We start from the raw sequence: 9,043 nt of genomic DNA on the forward strand, positions 1-9,043 counted from the left end.
AGCTTGGTAATGCCTTCCAATGCAAAATCACTACTGGAAAAGTAACAGCGAAACACATCAATGCAAGAAAAAGATGGTCGTAATGTATTATTGTGATTAACACGACTGCTTAACTTCTCTGGCAGTTACAACAACTCATCTTTGTTATTTTTTAGTTGATAATACAGTATCCTAAAAATAAATTGATGATCCATCCGCTATAGGAATCGGCAGAACACGAAAGTGAATCTTGTGTTCAAAGGAGTAGCTTATTCTTCATTGTACACTGGGTATGAAAAGAAATGCGAACATGCGCATCTACATTCTCTACTTTCTTTGGCATTTATTTCACGCGGTTGTATCATGGACGGTGATAAAAAGCCACTAGAGTCATTCATGATACAATCGAGCATCAATCTAGCATCATTTTATTGCGAACAAGATCAAATCGTGATGAAAACAGTGCGCCGCGCTGTTGGCGTTTCTTTCCATCCCTCCTGTACATTGATACATGAGAGCTGGCACAATGAATATTGGTGTTTCTCAGTTATAGCAGCGTTTAACGTGGATGCATCGATTTTGATGCCCGGTGGCCAATTTCCATCCAGAGGACTAATATCCATGATCATGATTGGACTTTGATGGTAGTTGAAGTAAACATAAACCTTGACACAGCATATTGTCGCGGTGCACCGTAAACGAACAACCAAGACGTTTAGCAGAAGAGCAAGCAGCCCGTTTTATGCAGCAGCACAGGCAAGAACATGGAGACAAAAACACGTCTTCTTCTTCGGTCAGAGTCCCGTTCCGCGAGACTGATGATGATGATGATGATGGTGTGCCTCTACACATGGCTCATACCCGCACTGCGTATTGGCACAAAATTGTTGATGTGAATTTTGAAAGTTACAACTAATGATTACACACAAAATACAAGCAAACATAAAAAAGAATGAGTGTCAAAGCGCACATCATCTTCGTTGTCTGCAGACAGCGGCGCGGCATTTGCCTCCCTCTAAAGGAGCGTCGCCCCGATGCTATTGTCGGCTCAGTTGTGCATAAAGGCGCTTTGTACAAGTGACAATATGGTTAAGCCCGCGCAACGATGGCATCAACAATCGTATAATAAACACTCGTTTTTGATGTGCACTCCTTCAAAGCGCCTTCAAATGAGAGAAGCGGCAAGGTGTACGCTCCCCAGCAGTAGGTAACCTACGCCTCAGCTCATGCATACACTACCACACAGCGTCTCAGGAGCGCCAGAGGCAGAGTTCGTAGCTTCAGCCGTGAACATGTGAACGCGTTCCATTTCGCGCTGAGGAGGAGGAGCAGGACGAACCTTTTATCGAAAACGAATGATTTTTTTGATTCTTTGATTGTGGGAGGTAACGATGGTAGTCGGCCAGGAGCCCCTGGTCCTTCGCGTCCCTCGCTAAGGGGCTGTCCTAGCCTGAGCCGTAAACACGCGAAGGCATTACACTTTCGGTTGGCGTCTCTTGCGCGGAGAAGGTGTGAAATATATCAGGCGCGTTTGTACAGCCTCGCGTACGTGTTTGGGTAGCGCAGTCGGTAGGGCGCTCTCTCGTTGGTTCAACGTCCACTCATCCGCATTAGCGAAACTTTTTCTTCCAGTTCTACTTTATGAGCTCTTCGCGTGCATTTTACCAACGCCATTTCCGTGTCGGAAATGACGTCAGTGAAGCCTTCATGGAACCCGGCATAATTCACTTTCATGTAAAAATATACATTTGTCTTTGTGCTTCAAGTGTTCTGTGTTTCGGAATCTAACCGGCGATACTTTGTGCATATGAAACGCACGGCCTGGCCTTGAATTTTTTCGAAATTCAAGACCAGGCCTTGAATTCGTGCGGGGAACACCGCAGTGGCGTTCGCCGTTATTACGCAACGTCGTTACGGACGCTACGTACATACTAAACACGCTACAAAGAAACACCGCAATCCACGCTACTGTTGCGTTGTGAATTGCCACAGACGTAAAGGACTGAATAAAAGTACATCTCCCATTACATCTACCAGTACATCTACCATGTGTGGATGCGAAGCAGCGGGAAGATGGTTAGCTTGCGCGGGAGATGGTGTAATTAGGCTCTTTTAGCTGAGCGTCCCTAACGCTCAGCCCTTCCCAGATGTAGCGTCTGGAGACAGTGCAAGGTACTGCATGTATTTCATGTTTTCAACGAGCGCGTCTTGCCGAGACGCGGTGAGCTTGGCTGCAAAACGACGGCGAAACCAAGTGGACGCATCTTCACGCTCCGGTCAATTGGCTTCACGAGCGGAGCGAGAGATGCGTTCTGCGTTCCACCGGTCGCACGATCGTTCTACGCACGCGTACTACAGTTCTTTCAACGTGTTTGTGTATTAATTGAGTCACGCGCACTACAGATCCTTCTACGCGTTCGTGTGCATTCGACGGTCTGACTGGAGCGGATCGTAAATGCCTAGCTAAAAGTGCCTATTTTAGGGGCGAAGCTCCTTAAAGCGGCACCCGTTCGTCCCTCGTAGTGCGTAACCAGTCGTAACGCTAGTACCAGATCTTGACCTCCAAGGTGGTGCCGGTGGGAGATTTCTCCTGTGCGTTGTTGAACAATAAAAAATTCGCAGCGTGCGCGTTAACTAAAAGCCGAATTCTTCTGTCTCACATTCCCCATTAGCAGCCATTGGCATGTTCCAGTAGGAAACGTTAGTAGAAGTGTAAGTGTTAGCTAAAAGCCGACTTCTTCTGTCTCTCATTCCCATTAGCAGCCATTGTTTACCTCCAAGGTAGTGCCTGGTGAGATTTCTCCTGTGCGTGATCAAACAATAAAAATTTTGTTCAAAACGCCGTTTATTGATGAAATAAAGCAACGAAAGACGCCAGATGTTTTCTAAAAGCAAAACGAAAGAACGCCAGATGTTTCTAAAGCAAAACGAAAAGACGCCAGCTGCTTAACGAAAGACGCCAGATGTTTTCTAAAGCAATGGTTTTCTAAACAATGAAAATTCACAGCGTACACGTAAAATTAAAGTGAGCTGCAAGTCGTCATAACTCTCATCGAACCTTTAGTATAAACGCGCCCGATCTCACGTCGGTGATGATGTACTGGCAGAATTCACAGAAGATTCACGGATTACCGATGAACCTCCCCAGCTTCGCCCACTCATCATCATTCACTCCGTGGATATGCTGTGATTTTTTCTTTCTTGCGTTCTCGAGCCTGTGCGTTCCTCTGGCGTAGAATCAGCACTGTCTTCCAGCCTCCATCCAGCTCCCATTGCATGGAACTGAGAGCGTCCAAGGTATTCGACTCCCGCAGAGTCGCAAGATCATGTGCATCTGCCTCTCTGCAGTCCATGCCATTGCTGTCGTCGTGGGATTCTTCAGCGAGGGAAGGAAAGCACCAGCGCCCCGCGTCTATACTCGGGGACAACTTTCGGTTTCAATGAAGGGAAAGCTACGGGGGCGGAGCGTCTGCACATGTACTGCTACACCAAATAGTCCGGTTTGGCACGCGTCTCGTAACTCCGTGGAAAGTGATGGCCAGCGTTGCATTTCGACGCAAACGCTGCTTAGCGTCTAAGGTACGGGTAAAAGGCGCGACTTTTTCACGCACGCAAAAACTCAAAGTGACAACGTATCAAGTAAAAGAAATACAAACATCTCGCTTGTGTGTGCTGCGTTCCGTCTCAAAAAGCTACATGTAGAAAATGAAGGAGTATTTTATATATCTCACGCAGAAAATACGGACTCAATGGTGGGATTACATTCATTAGTGGTAGGATACGTGCATTGTGGCTCTGTAGCTTTCCCTTCATCGCCACAGAAAGTTGTCCCCGAGTATAGAGCCACAGAAGCAGAGGCGGCCATCGGCCGCTCGTGCAACGTCAACACTCCCGAGGCGTCGCTGCTGCCTAATAGTCGCTAAGGTCCCTAGATAAAACAAGTTTTCAAGGTAGCGACACCCTTCCTTTTCCTCCTCGCTTATTTGCCTGGAGCGCCCCCAAGAAGGGTCAAAGCGTGCATAAAAAAGGGGATGTTTGTGTTCAGTTATTACGGCGGATAGAAATATTTATAGCAAATGAAAAGTAAATGAGACGTAGGATAAAAGGTTACTTAGTCGAATATAAGCGGTACAACATAAGAATAAGCGTGATGTGTGTTACCCAGCTGGCAACGTTGTTATAGTTTTATATTTCACACCATTATCCATGGCGTCTCGCATCGTACGTCGTAGTTCGTCCCGGTTCGTCCAGTTCTCCGAATGTGTTTTGCTCGTGAATATGATGTGGCACAGTTAACGTGCTTCTTTCTGGATCCTGTGATCCTGACTGACCACAGGGCAGCACCTTGTTGTGACGTTGTGACGAGTGATCATAGCCGCTTGTGCGCACACAGGCAAAAGCCGTGGCCAGACTAGAACGAACGCTTGACTAGCAGCATTGCGATGACAGTTTTTTCTGGAAAAATACATCCATTTTCGCAATCATGATGCCAGGTAATCGTGGTGCATGTTTTATTATCTGGGTGACTACGGAAGAGACCGCGGCACCGCAATGCAGGTGCACGCAACTTAACGACAAGTGGGGTTCTACCAGTTTGGTGTCCCGAAGTGATGAACATTGCGACGATGTCGTCGCCCTACCATCAGCGGCAAGTACCAGAAACAGACTTAAAAAGCGTTGGCACAGCGTCGCGTTTGAGCCTGTTTACGCCGCGTTCAGGAGCAAGTGACTCGAACTGGTCTGGCGTGAAATGTCCCTGAAAGTGCAGCCACTTCAGCTGTATTCAACTGTACGTGCATACGCACAAATATTTGTAACGAATTTCACGTACTAGACGCGCGTTAGACGCGCGTTCTGTAGCGTTTCAACAAAAGGCGACAAATCAACTCGCCTCGCAAAGCCGCGTCTACGGCGTTGCACGGAAGTCCTCGCGTCAAAAGCCGACAGCACAGTACTTGACATATTCAAAATTCACGGCGAAGCATGTTCGGCCGACTTGGCGTCAACTATACTCGGCGACAACTTTTCTTGGCACTGGAGCGAAGGCTACGGAGGCGGGGCATCCGCGCATTTGTGTTACTACGCAAGTAGTTCGGCATCTTGCAGCCGATTTCAGTTCCAGTTTCGGTTTCGCTTGCTCGCATCGCTAGAGCGTTTAGCACCACGTATACATGCAGAATGGGAACATCAGTGTGCGTAGATGCATCTACCTACTGTACTGTATATGGTCACAGGGTTTTTACGTTGACGAAGGCAGCAGTGGGCGTGTCGAAGATGAAACCAGATGAAACTCTTTATTTGGCCGAACTTGTGGGCGGGAAACGAGTCAGTCAGAGCGTCGACCGTCAATAATTCTGACAAGTCGTAAAGCGTGTCGGCTTTTATACATGTTCTATCGAATGTTCCAGTGTTATCGCTGGTGGCCACGTAATCTCTAGACTATTCGCGTAACGCGCGCAATCTTAACAGAAGATCTAAAACAATCGTGGCGCGTCTGGAACATCGCATCGCGGTCTGCGCGGAGCATTCCAAACAGTCTTTGCGGGTGAAGCCTGAAGACAACAAAATACGACACATGGGAAAATGATGAACGCCACCAATCGCACACCGCCGCCTGAATACGGCGTTTGCTCGATTGTAACGCGATCACGATTGTAACGCGAGGAGCGACTTTAGTAGCAATAATTTGGAGAAAAAGCTCACATTGTATTTGAATAAATGCGGAATGCAAGTATCATGATGCCACTGAATTGGGTTTAGACTTAAAGAGAGCTCACGCTTAATTAAAAAGAGACTGACGCAGATTATTTTATCAAGCTTCGCTGGTCACACCTTCACAGAGCATAACGGCCACCGATGTTTTTTCATCTGTACATGCAGTATGTGTACATGCAGTATGTAACAGGTATTGTCCATAATACCGATTGCCACTGGTAGAAAAAAATAAAGCATAAAAAACCGTTCTTACCTTTTATTGCATTGCTTCCAGGCATGATTTGAAACAGCACAAAAGCAAAAGGCAAGTAATTATATTTTACAGCACAAGAAGGCACATTGCAAACAAAAAGACCAAAGTTCTTGTTGCTCTAAATCAGGATTTCCAGACGCTTCGGTAACAATTCAGTCTTGTCCAATTCACAAATCACTTTACATTTTTTTCAAATTAATCATTATGTCCGACAACAAAGGCATTTTCACATAGGCTTTCAAGCGCAATAAGAAAGCTTTTGCTGCAGTGGGGAATACAATATTTTTGGGCACTCTGTGTCAACATATTGTTTTGCCTTTATGGCACAGAACATGATAATCATAACAACTTTTTGTTGACATTCATAACATTTATGCACTTGCGACATAGAACATGATAACCATTACAACCTTTTGCTGGCACTCGATGTCAACATGACATTTTACACGCGTGAGTCATGACACAGAACATAACCATAACAACGTTCAGCTGGAAATGCATGGAAACTGAGATTTCGCACTTGTTATCATAGGTCGGCAAAAAAAAAAAAATACTGGAGCTCACTTAAGAAAAATATTTTGCTGCGAGAGCGCACTGTGACTCAGACTCACGAAATTTCCCTCATCTGGGCTGCCTAAACCTTTTCTCGACCAGACTCATTCGAGCTCAAACTTTTTTTATTTAAATATGAAAGAAAATAACATCAGAAGGTAGGCTAGATTAGAGGCGGTGTCTCACCAAGAAGAAGAAAGAGGCCATAACAAGAAAAATGAAAACAAACAAAAAATAGAAAGAGAAAAACATCAGCTGAACTATGCACATATGCAACATGCGTCGTACAACTTCGCACTTGCAGAGTCCAAGTCTAGCACATAGAGGTTTGTGTCGCATAACACCTCGAATGCAGTCCACACAGCCAGTCTACCGTACAAGGACATATGACATGACTAGAAAGTATTCTCAATAATGTAGTGCTATGAAAGTAAAAAATCATGGCAATCGTAAGTCTGTATCAATTAAAATGTCCAAAAGAGCACTCATAGCCCATCTTTTATTGTCAGGATTTGGCCATGGTCCAAACCTCGCAAACTGAGAGTGGTCGTTTGTCAAGTCTCTTGAGTAGGCCAATAAGTCGAACACGCTGTTCTTCATATTTCGGGCATTCTACAAGGAGATGCTCCACTGATGCATCAGAATTATCACAATGGTCGCTGGTATTACTCGGCAGAATAACCATTTCTAATAAACAAACCTAAACAGGCAAGAGTAGGAACACATTGATAACAAGGAAAGCTAGGGTAGAATAACTCAGTAAATGAGTAAATAAAACACAAAAATGAGTAGTGGTATCACAATTCCATGTCCGATTGGGAGAGAAATGAAACAAGGCAGCAAGCGCCATTGACATGAGATCAGAAAAAAAAAAAGGGAACCTTACTTTGATCATTTCAAGTCTCAACTAAGCAATGTGGTTCTCGTTGATGCAGCATATAATGTTAACATTCATGACCAAGATAATCACATCCCAGCCACAGTGACGGTACAGTGCTTACAGTACGTGGCTGCTGACACAAAAGACTCATGTTTGAGCGTGTCCCATTTCAATGAACGTGGAATGCCAGATGCCCGTGTACTTATAAGTGGGTGCACATTAAACAACGCCCAGAGGTCAAAATCTGTACAACCTCAAGCACAGCATGCCTCATAATCACAACGTGGTTTGGCACACAAAATCCCAGCAGTCATCATCACATCACGATAACGTAATCAAAACATACACGAAGTGCAACAAAACAGATCAGCAGATCAAAACACAATGAAGTGAATAAACGATCAAAATGTAAAGAAACAGCAGTGACCTATAGTCCTGAAAACGATATCACAGTTGCTGGTTACGTACATGTGCAATCATTTGCTCGAAGCATTGGCAAGGCACACATGGAGATGTCACAGCAGTTCATCAATTCCACTCATGTCGGAGCTGCTCGACTCATCTGAAGAACTTGAGTCTGTGCACATAGAAATGATGAGACTTTCTGTTTGGCTGTCTATAATGTCATCCCGCTCCCGTGCCTCATCCTCAAGCCTCATCACGTGAGTGCAGTCATGGAGCCAGTTGTGTTGGGTCACACTTGCGATTCCTTCCTGCAGCAGCTTCTCGACAGATTCAATCTTGAAGTCTGTGTTCCTTGAAGCAACATAGCCTTTGACTTAGCTTCATACAAGCTCTATAGGATTTAGCTCGCAGTGGTAAGCAGGCAAGCGCACAACCTCATGCCCGGCAGCACTGGCAAGTTTGTGAACCTGGTAAGCAAGGAAAAGTTGCTTATTCTGCTTAACGAACTGCAGCAGTTCACTTTTCAGTTGGTCATCTGAAAAAGGAATATTTTTCGATATCAACCAGGACTGGTTTTCCGCTTTCCTGGATGATGAGTTTGGTAGCTTCTCAACCTGAGCACTTTGATACGACGCATTATCCATCATGATCACACTGCGTGGCTTGATGTTCGGTAGCAGCTATTCAACAAACCATTTCTGGAACGCGAAGCATCCATTTCTGTATGGTAATCACAAGCGCCCTTCTTGGCACGGAAAACTGGGGCGGCTCCATCAACAGAGCCTTCTGCACTTCCAGCATGTAAAACGATTAGGTGTCCTCCTTTACCGCTGGGTGCACGGACGCCAGTTGAGAGCCCTTGACGAAATGCGTCTTTCCGAGTCAGCACGCTGTTGTCTGTCCAAACTCTCCCCTTTGTATGGCCGGCGTTTACCCAGGTCTCATCAATGTAGTAGATGGCCCTGAAAATAGAAAGCAGTCTATTGTTAACAGCGCACTTTACTGGCAAGAGCCATTAACAAAGCAGACAGCCTTCAACCGAGGGCAAAAAAAAGTGCACTGACAAAACTTATGTGAATACATATAAACAAATAAGCTGGCAAAACTCTCTGTGAAAGAAAAAGTTTCAGGCTGCCAGAAGCGTAGCCGAGGGCGGCACTCGGGCCTGTGCCCCCCGAAATTTTTTCTTCCACAGAATACAGAGCAGAAAAGACACTCGACACACAGTCCGACTCCAGCCCAATCTCAGAAGAAAGTGG

This window comes from Rhipicephalus sanguineus, chromosome 7, assembly GCF_013339695.2.
Source record: "Rhipicephalus sanguineus isolate Rsan-2018 chromosome 7, BIME_Rsan_1.4, whole genome shotgun sequence".
In the NCBI taxonomy this organism is placed as follows: Eukaryota; Metazoa; Arthropoda; class Arachnida; order Ixodida; family Ixodidae; genus Rhipicephalus; species Rhipicephalus sanguineus.